This window comes from Bos mutus, chromosome 5, assembly GCF_027580195.1.
Source record: "Bos mutus isolate GX-2022 chromosome 5, NWIPB_WYAK_1.1, whole genome shotgun sequence".
Taxonomy (NCBI): Eukaryota; Metazoa; Chordata; class Mammalia; order Artiodactyla; family Bovidae; genus Bos; species Bos mutus.
The window spans coordinates 48,138,655-48,153,924 of NC_091621.1; positions in this window are offsets into that span (position 1 = coordinate 48,138,655).

Below are 15,270 nucleotides of genomic sequence, written 5' to 3' on the forward strand. Positions count from 1 at the left end.
AGTGATTGAAGATACTGGGCATTGTGTTCTAGCACTGGATTTTTTGGTGGCATATTATTTTCATGACCACCAGGATAATGATAGTCTGCTGAGGACAAAAGAAGAACCTAAGAATACTCTCTTGTGGGTTTTGAGTTGGTTATTGCAGCTTATATTTTGAGTATGGTTGAGTCAAAACAAAACATCCTCCCATTCAGTTCCCCCCTCCCCACCAAGATGAAACCAAAAATGAAGCAGGAAATAAAAATATTCCATGGCTGATCTGGGGCAGTGAAAGTAGAGTCCCAAGTTTCTAGCATGTATAGTTAGTTGTTTAGCTTATATGGTTGCCGTGATCTATTGATAATCTGAATTCCTCCCCTCTCCACCACAGCCCATAATGCAGTTATTATCCCTCCCTGTCTATCAGTGGGCATTTGTGTTATGTTAGCCTTTCTCCTGCTCTGTCACTCTGGTTTTCATATACGTATTTCCCCACTATGTATGTTTCTCGCCTTGTCATTCTTCTAGTGTATCAGGTTTAATTGTGGGTTCAGTAATAGAGGAACTACTTCTCTTAGGTCCTTTTCCTTTGTTTTTTAAATACCAAGTTATTTTGCATCAGATGGAACATTTTTGCATTGAATCCAAATACAGTTGTGTTGGTTCGGAAAAACACTTAAATATACTTGCTAATAATATGAACATGTATGATTAAATGGTTGATTTTGCATATTTTTTTCATAATTTTGAGGAACTGGGGGGTAGGATGAAATGACATTTAAAATTCAGGACTTTATCTGGAGAGAGGTGTTATAAGAAGTTTAGCACATATGCTAAGGAAAGAGTTAATCTAAAAAGGTAGATCACTAAAAAGAATGAAATTGGCCTATTTATATTAAAAGTAGTTAAGAAACTTTGCTGAGAAGAAAGGTACATTTAATCATTGTGGTAACCCAGAAGGTATAAAGCAGATCTATAATTTTCTAAAGTAAATGCAATTCTCTGTTTATAAGAAGCTGAAAGTAACATATCTTGATTGTTTTAGGAATGATTTATGTGTTGCAACTTTGGTTTATTTAAAGCATGTCTGCTGCGTTTGTTTCAGCAAAGCTCTCTGTTAGTGTGTTTAGGCAGTTAGTGGCTCTGAGCACAGAAACTGGAAATGCTTATTGTGAGGCCTGCTGCAGAATTTCTGTTTTATGGGACATCATATAGTTTCCTGTTAGCCTAGAGTTGTAAATTTTATGTAGATCGCCACCGGAGTCAAAGCAGGGGCTGTTATTTTTTTTTAAATTAACACTCGATGTTGGCTTTGATGTTAAATAAAGGGCTGGATTTCTTAAATATCCACATTTGTCAGAGCCCATCTCAATAGCAGATCTGTTTGTGTGTACAGAATCATTTTTTAAAATAGGCTATTTTAGAGCAGTTTTAGGTTCACAAAAAGCTTGATTGGAAGGAATAACAATTTCCACACACCCCTCTGTTCCCACACATGCACACTCTCCCCTCCTGTCAACATTCCCCACTGGGGGGTACATTTGTGACACTTGACAAACCTACATTGATGTATCATTATCACCCGAAGTCCCTAGTTTACATTAGGGTTCAGTGTGTAATGACATGTACCCACCGCTAATTGCATTAATAGTACCATGCAGAATAGTTTCACTGCCCTAAAAATCCTCTCTTATCCCTCCCTGTCTCCTCTACCTCCCCACCCCGACCATCAATCTTTCAACTACTTTCAACTCTGGGGAAAGTTGTCTGCGTGCCCATTCCTTGAGCCTGGGGGGAGGGAGAAGGGTGGAAATCTAGGGGCTGTCCCCAGCGTTGTGGGCGGAGGTGTGGTGGGATGCTGAGGACAGGGCAGAGCCATCCCGGGCTGGAGTGAGCAAGACAAGGAGGGCCTCGCCGGGGCGGGCGTGGGCACAGGAGTGAGCGGACCCTCTGCTAGAAGACGCACATTTAGCGGCGTCTCTCTTTTGTGTGGTGCTTCCGTGCTGATGAAGTATTTGCTTTCCTAGTGCTGTAACTCAGCCGAGCCAGTCCTATGCCGTGGGCATTGTTATCCCGGGTACATGGGTGGAATTGAAGCCCAGATACATGCAGGTTTCCCAAGGTCACAGCGAGTGAAGGAGGGAGCTGGGACTCTCTTTGCCTTTGCCTTCTCCTGCCTTTTTGTCTACTTCCACTCAGCTCCATGTGATGAGCAACTTCTGCTCTGGTCATTCCAGCACCCACCGTGCACTGACATGATAACTAGAACATTTAGAGGATGGAGACTTGGTAAATGCATCAGCTCCTCCCCTGCCCTGGTTTATTTGCGTATCTGAATCCTTGGAAATCTTAGGGCACCCCACTGTTATTTTGCACACCCGTTGTTACTTGATGTCTGAAGATGTATATACAGAAAATTAAAATAATTACATTAAGTGTGGGACTGATCTGGCATATTCCCAAGTGTTGCTTTAGGGAAAACACCATATCAATAACCTCAGATATGCAGATGACACCACCCTTATGGCAGAAAGTGAAGAGGAACTAAAAAGCCTCTTGATGAAAGTGAAAGAGGAGAGTGAAAAAGTTGGCTTAAAGCTCAACATTCAGAAAATGAAGATTATGGCATCTGATCCCACCACTTCATGGCAAATAGATGGGGAAATGGTGGAAACAGTGTCAGACTTTATTTTTCTGAGCTCTAAAATCACTACAGATGGTGACTGCAGCCATGAAATAAAAGACGCTTACTCCTTGGAAGGAAAGTTATGACCAACCTAGATAGCATATTCAAAAGCAGAGACATTACTTTGCCAACAAAGGTTCGTCTAGTCAAGGCTATGGTTTTTCCTGTGGTCATGTATGGATGTGAGAGTTGGACTGTGAAGAAGGCTGAGCGCCGAAGAATTGATGCTTTTGAACTGTGGTGTTGGAAAAGACTCTTGAGAGTCCCTTGGACTGCAAGGAGATCCAACCAGTCCATTCTGAAGGAGATCAGCCCTGGGATTTCTTTGGAAGGAATGATGCTAAAGCTGAAACTCCAGTACTTTGGCCACCTCATGTGAAGAGTTGACTCATTGGAAAAGACTCTGATGCTGGGAGGGATTGGGGGCAGGAGGAGAAGGGGATGACAGAGGATGAGATGGCTGGATGGCATCACTGACTCGATGGACGTGAGTCTGAGTGAACTCTGGGAGTTGGTGATGGACAAGGAAGCCTCGCGTGCTGCGATTCATGGGGTCGCAGAGTTGGATATGACTGAGTGACTGATCTGATCTGATATTTCCTTAAAATGAGAGATGGTAAAAAAATTTGTTTAGTTGGATTATAGCTAATAATGAAAGCTATTGCTACCTAGGAAAGCAGTGCTTTCTGATTTTGAATCATACCTGGACTCCTAATAGAAGAAATTATCATGGACACTTGAGAATATCTATAGTCACAACTTGACCAAGTAGCTTAAGACCATAATAGCAATTGGTAATAATAGCTTTTGTTAATTTCTAACCATAAGATCGCCTCTGCTGCTCTACATAGAGTTACTTTCTGATACGTATGACCATGAGCGGGAGGAATTTATGGGATACAGCAGGTCTGTGACGATATGGAACAGCGTTGTCTGGACTTTCATAGCTGTGAAGTGACAGCTAAGGTTCTTTGAGCATTTGCTGTGTATCATGCTATGTGCTGGGGCTTCCCTGGTAGGGCTCAGCAGTTAAGAATCCTCCTGCAGTACCGGAGATGCAGGAGACTCAGGTTCAACCCCTGGAACGGGAAGATCCCTTAGAGAAGGGAGTGGCTACCCACTGCAGTATTCTCGCCTGGAGAATTTTACGGGCAGAGGAGCCTGGTGGGCCTCAGTCCGTGGGGTCGCAAGAGTCAGATAGGACTTAGTAACTAAACCATCACTACCACATTCTATGTGCCGGATGGTTTGTATTCACCATCAAACATGATCATACCAACGCCCAAGAACATAGGCACTTCTATCCTTGCTTAACAGCTGAGGAAACAGGTTCCAAGTGGCTGAAGTTTATCATGGATATGGTGGGTCTGTTAGTCCCATGCGTGTGTGACTCTGAGCCTACACTGCTAACCACCCCCTGTGCTGTAATAGAAAGACTGAATGATTGGCATCCAGTTACTTGGAAACTCCCAGCTTCTGCGAGGCAAATGACTCTCCTCGAGCCCAGTTGCAAATTGTGCGTTTTCACCTCTGCTCTTTGGCCATACTATGGTGAGGATGGTTACCTGAAGCTGATATACTTGCTCCTTGAAAAGACATAGGCTGACAGATCTGTGGTTGAAAAGAATGGAAAGCTATCAACTAAAGAAACTTCTACACCCTCCCTGGCTTCCTGAGCTTCATGGGCTGTATAATTGGCAGTTGGCTGGGCCGAGTATTTATCAGCTTTTTTGCTCAACTTTGAGACGGTGAGGTCCCTTTTGGTTTCTGCCCTGTGCTCTGTTAGCATCTGCTACCCACCATCTGTGATGGCTACTCTCAGATTCCTCTCCTTGCTAAGCCAGCCAGAATTTCTCCCCTGCCAGGCCTTTAACTGGACTAAAGCAGCTGACAGCAACGAGCGTCATCCGTGTAACAGCTGTGTTGGTGGTGGTTACATTGCTCTGGCCCAGGTACTGGGAATTGGGTTTGTTTTTTTTTAATGTTCTGCTTGAAAATAACTGTTACATAGTAGAAAAGGAGCAAAGTCATGTCTTGGTTTCCACTAACAGTTAAGGGACTCCATGTGCCAAAGAATCTCTTTCTGGAAAGGCCTAGATTCTTTTCTGATTCTCAACCATCCACATTATAAGTTTGCTTTCCAAACTTCAACTGGTCACTCCCCAAAGTGATTTTTTTAAAAAATATAATAAAGATCATTTCCTATTAGTACATAAATACTTTATTTATTTATCTGTTTATTTGTTTAGCTGGGCTGGGTCTTAGTTGTGGCACACGGGCTCTTCAGTCTTCGCTGTGGTCTGTGGGATCTCTCCTTGCGGCATGTGGGATCTCGTTCCCCAACCAGGGACCGAACCCGGGCCCCCTGCATTGGGAGTGTGGAGTCTCAGCCACTGGACCACCAGGGAAGTCCCTCTGAAGTCATTTTGGTTGCTCTTCCATTTCATACTCCCCTGTAGTTTGAAGCCCATGCCCTTGTAGCTGCAGGGAACAGATAATTATAAAAGAGATCCCCAAAATTCAAACCATAGGCAGGACATAAACACCCTCAGTGGCTCAAACTGGCAGGAACCCAAATGGAGGCCTGGATTCACAGAGATGGGCTTCCCTAGACACTGGGGTCAGAGTTGTTAAACAGTATGACTTCCTGGTACATGTAGGGTTTCCCCTTATGAACAAGAAGCAGTCACTGAAGAGTCGATGAAAACCATATATGGAGTTGGAAGGGGGAAGGTCCACTCATTATTCAACAAGCATTTCTCCCCAAATGAGAGCCTGGGAGGACCCGAGGAGGCTGGAGGCTGGAGGCTGGCTCTCCTCGCAAGTGGAGAGCGCAGGCAGCCATGTGTTGCTGGTCCTCCTGGAAGCAGGACCCTGACCCGTCAGCCCAGTGGGGCTCCTGGTGTCCAGTTCCCAGAGCTGGCTCCTGGCCAAGCTGGCGAACATTCCTCTGCCTTCCTTAGTCACAACACGTGTCCTACTGGGGCTGGATTGAGTCATCCAGCTGCTCAGAGCATTTCAGCTCCTTGGTAGTTTATTTTTGTTTGAATGTAAATTAGCACGTTTGCTTTTTCTTGTCAGGGATGTTCTTGTCAGAGTTGGGTTAGCATGAATCAGCTTCATAGGAGTGGTTACCCAATAAACTCATCAACCAACTTCTGAATGATTGCATGACGAGTGGGCAGGCCCGCCTGAAACTCGGGGCTTCGTTTTTACCTGCAATCTGAATGACCTGCGGAAAACGTTTAGCCTCTCTGAATCTCCATGTCGTCAACTGGAACATGCGCAGGGTGGAAAGGTGTAGTTAAAGTGCTTGGAACAGGGCCTTCAGTCATTGAATGTGTTTATTGAGCACCTACTGTGTATCAGGCACCGTTCTAGGTACAGGGATACAAAACGACGCCCCTCTCCTCATGGAGGTGACATTGTAGTGGGAGGAGACAATGATACAACCAGAATATTTGGCAGCACTAAGGGCCATGCTCTGAGCATTTAACTTAAAATGAAAACTTACCTTGGTGTTCTTGGAGAGGAAATGAACTTTCCAAATTTCACAGACAGCTGTGTGGGCATGATTGAGGGGAGTCCTCCAAGGTGGAAAGATTTCTAGGTCAGAGAGACTGAGCACAGCCGCAGGAGCACTCGAAGATCTGAGGTGGCTCTTTTGGAAGGGGGAATGAGATGCTCTTAGTATTCCTGCTCTTTTTTTTTTTTTTTGGCTTGAAATGAATAACATGCAAATGAGCACCTGGGTCTGAGTCAGCAGTGAGTAACCCCTCTGCGGGATGCTGGGCTCAGAGCGTACACAGAGCTCCCCACTGGATCCTTCACATCCCTGAGGGGCTTCTCACTGGCAGCCTCTGTGCCCTCACCCCGGGCTCTTGCCCATGTCACCCTGCTTGGGCACAACCCCGGGTCAGGCCAGCTGCTCCCTGCACCTGCAGCCAGGGGTGCAGCTGATGAAACCGCTTCCCTGGAATCCTGGGGCAGGGATACCAGGAGCCTCCTCACCATCTGGGGCCATGGTGTGCCCGACTGCAGCCGGTACAGAGGAAGACACTCCCTTCCCCAGTAGGTCTCCCTCCCCAGAGCCCCAGACCCCTACTCATCAGGCCTAGGCTTGCTCGGTGGTTCTCCCCTCTTCCCTTCTTTGCTCTGCTCAGCCACAATGACCCACCCACCTGTGCCCACTTCTCCCCATCCCACCTCTCCTGAGACTTTGCTCCTCTATCATCAAGTCCGGTGCCGTCCGTGCCTGCTTTTCCACACACTCACTTCAGCCTACACCACTGTCCACACCGCCAATATCCTGAACCCACTTTTTTGCATCCTGCCCTTGCTCCACTCACTACTCCTTCTCGTCCCTTCACCATGTGTCTTAAAGGAATAATCTCCACTCTGCTCTCCCCAGGCTTCTTAATCCACCAAAAACTAGTATCAGCCTGCAAACTGATGGACAACTTCTCTCAGTGGGGTCACCAGTGACCCCTTTGCTTATCTGGTGCCTACTTTGCAACTTGTGTCTTTACTTAATTTGTACATCATTTGCCACTATGATGCTCCCCCTTGACTGAAGCATCTTGCCCTCATTGAGTGTCTCCTTTCTTCTTTATCTGCTGTTCTTAGACAATCGGTGTTCAAAACATATTGCTGGGGCTTCCCAGGTGGCTCAGTTATAAAGAGTCTGCCTGTCAATGCAGGAGATGTGGGTTTGACCCCTGGGTTAGGAAGGTCCCTTGGAGAAGGGAATGGCAACCCACTCCAGTATTCTTACTTGGGAAATCCCATGGACAGAGGAACCTGGTGGGCTGTAGTCCATGGGGTTACAAAGAGTCAGACACATCTTAGCGACTAAACAACAACATATTACTGAGTATGGAAAATAGGGTCTGCATAAACTTCCTCCCAGAAACCCCTCACTTTGCCAAGGGATGAGGGTCTCTAACTGGGCCAGTGTGGCTTCTGAAAAGCTTCCCTTCACTTTGACTTTCCCTGATCTGTCACCTCACCCAGTAACCTCACTCTCACCCTGTGCCAGAAGGAAGCCTGGAGCCATAAAGCAGGTCCCATAAAACCTCACTGGGGTCCCAAGTTCACGTGGCTAAAAATAGAGCACACATCTGAGCCCAGCCCAACTGGCTTTCGGTACTTCTAGCTTTTATTGAAGTGGTGACCACATTTCTGGAGTCCAGGAAAGGAAACACGAATGTTTAACTGATAAAGGGAAGCAGTTCCTGTTCACTGAGCTTGTCATGTACCCGGTACAGGGCGTGGGGTCTATGGATTATGTTACCTCATCCCCACCACAGCCCTCTTCTCGTGGGGCCTATGGATTATGTTATCTCCTCCCCACCACAGCCCTCTTCTTATCTTTTTAAGAATTTTTTGATGTGGACCATCTTGAAAGTCTTCTGTTGAATTTGTTACAACATTGCTTCTATTTTACATTTTGGCCTCTTGGCTGCAAGATGTGAGATCCTAGCTACCCATCCGGGGATCGAATTTGTACCCATCCCTCCCTGCAAAGTCCCAAACACTGGGCCGCCAGGGAAGTCCCTCCCACTTCTTATCTTATGCGTGGAGTGATTGAGGCACAGACTCAGAGAAGCTTGAGCATAGAACCTCCTCTGACTGACTCTGAACCCTCAGGTCACAGTGGGTGCCACCATCCAGGGTATGAGGCTGTCTGGGACATGCCCTGGGGATCCTCAAATAGAAGAATGTTTGGGATTTCAATGATTTCTGAGGTCAGCAATTGTGAATTTCTGATTTCTGAATCTTCTAGGATGTTTGGAAGCTGTTCTCTCAGAACTGACAGAGGGTGGGAGGGTGGGGGGTAGAGCTAGATATTCTAGGGAGGGGCCCAGCCTCCAGCTGCAGTCAGGAAGCCGTCAGAGGCTGGCCCATCTCTCCAGAACCTCTTCGGGTCTCCAGGCGCTGCAACCCCCGACTCAGCACAGGGCGGTCTAGGTCTGCTTCTGCGCCCCTGTGCTGTGTATACAGATGGTCTGCTTATGCCCTGTTCGTGCACAAATAAAGTAAACATGCAGTACATAACATACCTATTCTGTCTTTGTCGTCATTGTTGTTCAGTCACTAAGTCATGTCCGATTCTTTGGTGACCCCGTCGACTGTAGCCCACCAGGCTCCTTTGTCTATAGGATCCTCCAGGCAAGAAACTGGAGTGGGTTGCCATTTCCTTGTCCAGGGTATCGTCCCGATCCAAGGATCAAACCCATGTCTCCTGCATTGCAGGTGGATTCTTTACCGCTGAGCCACGGGGGAAGCCCTATTTTGTATTTAGGGATATTTAACTCATATATGTAAATTGAATTTATTGGTTTAAAAAAAAAAGATTTGAAATGATTACTAACTTGGAGAAAAGTTGGAGGTTTAGTACAAAGAATTTTATTTTTCCTGAACCATTTGGGAGTGAAATCCAGTCACCTGCTCAGACTTTACTGTGTGATTCCTGAAAATAAGGACATTCTCCTCTATCACCACCATACAACCATCAAAATCTGAAAATTAAATGGAGATGTTACTGGCATCCAATCCTCAGACCCCATTCACACTTCGCCAATTGTCCTGGTATTGTCCTTTGCAGCCTGAGGATCCAGTTCAGAAGCATGAGCTGCATTTAGTTCTCTTTTTTTTTGTCTCCTGTCTGAAACAGTTCCTTAATCTTTCCCTGACTTTCCTCATCTTGGCGCATTTGAAGATTACAGTTGTTTGTATTAAGTCCCCCAAGCTGGTGTTTCCTCGTGATTAGATTTGGCATATCCATCTTTGGCAGGAATATCGCAGAAGTGACGCTGTGTTCTCACTGCATCCTATCAGATGGGCTGCAGTTTTGTTGTGTCTTGTTACGGATGCTTTTGCTTTGAACACTCGATTAAGGTGATGTCTGCCAGGCTCCACCACTATAAAAATATTTTTTCCTCTTGGTAATTAACAAGTATTTTAGGGGAAGTTACTTTGCGCCTCCTGTTTTCTCCGAAAACTTTCAATTTATTCTTTGATTTACTTCTCTCAGTAGGGGTTCATGGCTTTTTCTTTTACTCAAAGGTTGCAATTCATGATGACAGTTATTCATCTTAAGGACGTGTTGTCCCCTGCTTGAGCACCGGGAACTCATTTGAGCTGTCTTTCGTGTCCCTCTGGCGTGTCCTCACAATTCTTTGAGCACCCTTTGCGTTTGGGCACAAGATGTTCCAGGTTCGTCTTGTGCTTTCCTCACCCTAGACCTGGGACTGGCAGTTTTGGCAAGGAATCCAGGTCCCTTTTAGTGGAAAACAGTATTTAAAAGCCAAGATAAGGGTGCTGGCTTTGCTCTCTGATATGGGGGTTTTATCACTCCCTGGCCCTCTGAGTGGACAGAGGTAGGGAGTAGATGCAGTGTTCGTGTATGGGTGTGTACATGTAACATGGAAAGAGACACATACACCTGTGTATGTACCTGCCATGGACTGAATGTGTGTGTCCCCCTCATTCATATGTTGAAGCCATAACCTGATGTGATGGTGTTTGGAGATGGAGCCTTTGGGAGGTGATTAGGGTTAGATGAGGTCATTAGGGTGGTTTCCTCACCACGGGATTAGAGGCTTTATAAGCAGAGGAGCAGTGTGCACTGAGGAAAGGCCAGGTGAGCACACAGTGAGGAGGTGGCCAACCCAGTGCAAGCCGGGAAGAGGGCCCTCACCAGGAGTCAGATCTGCACCCTTGATCTTGGACTTCCTAGTTCCCCGAACTATGGGAGGAAAAAAAAGCTTCTGTTTAAGCCACTCAGTTTATGGTATTTTATTATAGCAGACTGAGCTTAGACAGCATATATATTTGCTTATACATATATACATATATATACATAAATATACATTTAGATCTCTGCTTATTTCTGTATCTCTCTGTATGTTGAAAAGACTTCCCAGGTGGCTCAGTGGTAAAGAATCTGCCTGCCAGTGCGGGAGACACAGGGATATGTGTTTGATCCCTGAGATGGGAAGATTCCCTGGAGTAGGAAATGGCAACCCACTCCAGTATTCTTGCCTGGAAATTCCATGGATAGAGGAGCCTGGTGGGCTACAGTCTATGGGGTCGCAGAGGTAGAAGTGACTGATCACACACACACACACACACACACACACACACACACACACGGATGCTATATGTTGAAAACCATGAATGCACACCAATACTTCTGACCCCAGTCCAACCCCACGGATTCATTCAAATTGTCTTCCTTTCGGTATCTGCACCCGCTCTCCAACAGTGAAACACTGCCTTCCATTGTCTCTAATATTCCTCATTTGCCCAACTTCCATGTGTCACCAGCTCCGTCTCTCTGCTGCCTGCCTCTCCCTGGCGTGGGTGGGTTTTGGGTGTCAACACTCAGCACCAGGCTGCCTCTCTGCTGAGCGGTCCTTCTCACCCTACTGCAATCTCGGTCACCCTGGCTAGGTCATCTCAGTGCGTGGACACCCTCCCCAACTGCTCCAACTTCAACACGCCAGGAAACCCTCCTCACCCATCCCGGGCTCTGAGTGCCTCCCCCAGGCTCCCCCCACCAAGTCCTGTCCCCGTGCTTGAGCTCCGCCACCCTGCTCGAGACCATCCACTCCCCCCATGGAGCCCAGCCGTCTGCGCCCACTTATTACTTGTGACTTTAAAACTGCTCAGGGAGGGAAAGGCAGGCAACAGAGAAGGAGGGCATTTTTCTGTGGGTGTGTGGCTTTTTTTTCCTGATTATTTTCTTTCTGTTTTAAATATTTATTTATTTGTGTCCGATAGATCTTAGTCGCGGCATATGGGATCTTGTTCCTAGACCAGGGATGGATCCCAGGCCCCCTGCATTGGGAGCATGGAGAGCGTGGAGTCTTAGCCGCTGGGTGGCCAGGAAAGTCCCCTTTCCTGTTTATTTTAGTAACACATGATGATTTGGCAATACAGGAGAAACAAAGAAAAAGATTTTTTTAAATCTCTATTAAATCTTCCATTCAGAGAAAATTATTTTTATCCTTTTCCCTCTAAAGTATCAAACTTAAAAAAAGAAAAACAACACTATCAGTTTCTTTAGTTGAAAATGCAATATGTGCATCTGACTGATACCTTCCAAAGTCACACCCCCCTCCTCCTTCATCCCCAGGACCTCCCCAGAGGCAGATGCTGATGCCTGGGTGTCTTGTGTATTCACCCAGCTGTCTTCTATGCATATATAATGTACATGTGATGGTTTTTCAACCAAACTGGACTTTGATCTTTCTGACATGTTTCCTGTTAGTCTTTTTCCTCTATGAAGTGAAGTGAAGCTGCTCAGTCGTGTCCGACTCTTTGAGACCCCATGGACTGTAGCCTACTAGGCTCCTCCGTCCATGGGATTTTCCAGGCAAGAGTGCTGGAATGGGTTGCCATTTCCTTCTCTAGGAGATCTTCCCAACCCATTGAACGTGGATTGAACCCGGGTCTCCTGCATTGTAGGCAGACGCTTTACCATCTGAGCCACCAGGGAAGTCAATTTTCTTCTATAATTTAACAAAATATGAACATTTTTCTATGTTCCTATATTTCGATTCTTTCCAAGTATCATTTGAAAAGGCTGTATAATTTTCCATCAAATGCATGTTTCATTTGTTGAGTCTCCTGTGGTTGGACATTTCTGATTTTTCACTATTATAAATCACCGACTTGAACTTTATTGTGCCAGGAGAGCCATGAAGCCAGCTGAAGTGGTTGAACTACTTTGCATGCCTGGTGATAGACTACTGAACTGAAACAATAGAGGTTTATTTTTCTCAGCAAAAGCATTTCAGGGGTGGGCGGCTAAACCAAAATTTTGAGGAAACCACCAGAATATAAAAGATGGAATTCTAAAGCCAAGTCGTTCATGTAGAACTTCCAAAGGAGGTGATCAGGAGCCTCTCACTGATTCAAGAACAGAAAAGGATTGAGACAGGGGCAAGAAAGAGAAGTGTTAGTTGCTCAGCTGTATCTGACTCTTTTGCTTATGGACTACTTATGGACTGTAGCCCACGAGGCTCCTCTGTCCATGGGATTTCCCAGGCAAGAATACTGGAGTGGGTTGCCATTCCCTTCTCCAGGGGACCTTCCTGACCCAGGGATCGAACCTGGGTCTCCCTCATTGCAGGCAGGTTCTTTACTGTCTGAGCCACCAGGGAAATCCGAGAAGGAGAATATTTGTAAATTATTTCTGTCTTCAGATTTCAGGCACTCAGATGGCCTGGGGTGAGGGTTCTACTGCCCTCACCTAAGAGCAGGTCCCCAAGAGAGCTTTGATTGACAGGTGAGACAGTGAAGTGGCCTGTGGCTGCCCAGGAGATACAGGCTGTGTTGGGTTCAGCCACAGGGATGCCCGGTTTCCCATGGGCCACTCAGGAGAGACATCTGCATGGTATGAGTTTGGTTGAGCCAGTGGGTGGGGCCAGGGGGCAACACAGCAGATGGAAGCTGGAGGTGGGCACGGCCTTCCTCTGGCTGAGGAAGGAGCCTTCAGGACAGGTTCAGTCCAGTCACTTAGTCAGGTCCGACTCTCTGCGACCCCATGGACTGCAGCATGCCAGGCTTCCCTGTCCATCACCAACTCCCAGAGCTTGCTCGAACTCATGTCCATTGAGTCGGTGATGCCATCCAACTACATCATCCTCTGTTGTCCCCTTCTCCTCCTGCCTTCAATCTTTCCTGGTATCAGGGTCTTTTCCAATGAGTCAGTTCTTTGCATCAGGTGGCCAAAGTATTGGAGCTTCAGCTTCAGCATCAGTCCTTCCAATGAATATTTAGGATTGATTTCCTTTAGGAATGACTGGTTGGATCTCCTTGTAGTCCAAGGGACTCTTAAGAGTCTTCTCCAACACCACAGTTCAAAAGCATCAGTTCTTTGACACTCAGCCTTCTTTATGGTCCAATTCTCCATCCATACATGACTACTGGAAAAACGATAGCTTTGACTATACAAACCTTCTGCAAAATAATGTGGAGTGAAATGAAAGTCACTCAGTTGGTGTCTTTGCGACCCCATGGACTGTACAGTCCATGAAATTCTCCAGGCCAGAATACTGGAGTGGGTAGCCCTTCCCTTCTCCAGGGGCTCTTCCCAACCCAGGGATTGAATCCAGGTCTCGCACATTTCAGGCAGATTATTTGCCAGCTGAGCCATAATGTCTCTGCTTTTTAATATGCCATCTAGGTTGGTCATAGCTTTTCTTTCAAGAAGCAAGCTCTTTTAATTTCATGGCTGCAGTAACCATCTGCAGTGATTTTGGAGCCCAAGAAAATTGTTTCCATTGTTTCCTCATCTATGTGCTATGAAGTGATGGGACTGGATGTCATGATCTTAGTTTTTTGAAGGTTGAGTTTTAAGCCAGCTTTTCACTCTCTTCGTTCACTTTCATCAAAAGGCTCTTTAGTTCCTCTTTGCTTTCTGCCATAAGGGTGGTATCTGCATATCTGAGATTATTGATATTTCTCCCAACAATCTTGATTCCAGCCTGTGCTTCATCCAGCCCGGCATTTTGCATGATACACTCTGCATGTAAGTTAAATAAGCAGGGTGACAGTATACAACCTTGACGTACTCCTTTTCCAATTTGGAACCAGTCTGTTGTTCCATGTCCAGTTCTAACTGTTGCTTCTTGACCTGCATACAGATTTCTTGGGAGGCAGGTAAGGTGGTCTGGTATTCTCATCTCTTGAAGAGTTTTCCATAGTTTGTTATGAGCCACACAGTCAAAGGCTTTAGCGTAGTCAGTGAAGCAGAAGTAGATGTTTTTCTGGAATTCTCTTGCTTTTTCTGTGATCCAACTGATGTTGGCAATTTGCACTCTGGTTCCTCTGCCTTTTCTAAATCCAGCTTGAACATCTGGAAGTTCATGGTTCACGTACTGTTGAAGCCTGGCTTGGAGAATTTGGAGCATTACTTTGCTAGCGTGTGAGATGAGTGCAATTCTGCAGTATGTACATTCTTTGGCATCGCCTTTTGCATCCCCTCAAGTCAAGGGAACTGCAGGGAATGATGATCCCCAAGGACGAGAAGCTTCTAAGAACCCACAGCAGCACCCATGAGAAAGTCAGCTTCACCTCTGCTGAGACTGTAAAGCCACAGTCAGCTTCTAGCAGGACTTGTTCAAGGAAGATCTGCCCCATGGCTTGAGTATTCATGACCCTGTACCCTGACCCTGACCTAAAGGGTCAAATGCACCCTAGCAGGCAGGTGAGAGGTAAGCTCCAGGGGAAGGAGGAGGAGCATGAGGTGGACAGAAAGAATCCAGCCTTGTGGCTCTTTTCACCTTGGGCTTTGAGCCTAACCCAGGCCTGATGAAATGAAATTTGATCCAAAATTAGGTTCAGTGTGTCTGTTGGTCTTGGACCATTTTAATTACAAAATTGCAACCATGTTCCCTGTTGGAGGAGAATTTATACTTTTACCTAAGTGTGAGGACAAAAGTAATGTGTCTGCCAGAGCTTTTATCTAGGAGAAGGGAGATATTATCCCCAGTGCATAGTTTCCTCTGTGTGTGTGTGTGTGTGTGTGTGTGTTAGCCACTCAGTTTTGATGGACTGTAGCCTACCAGGGTGTTCTTGCCTGGAGAATC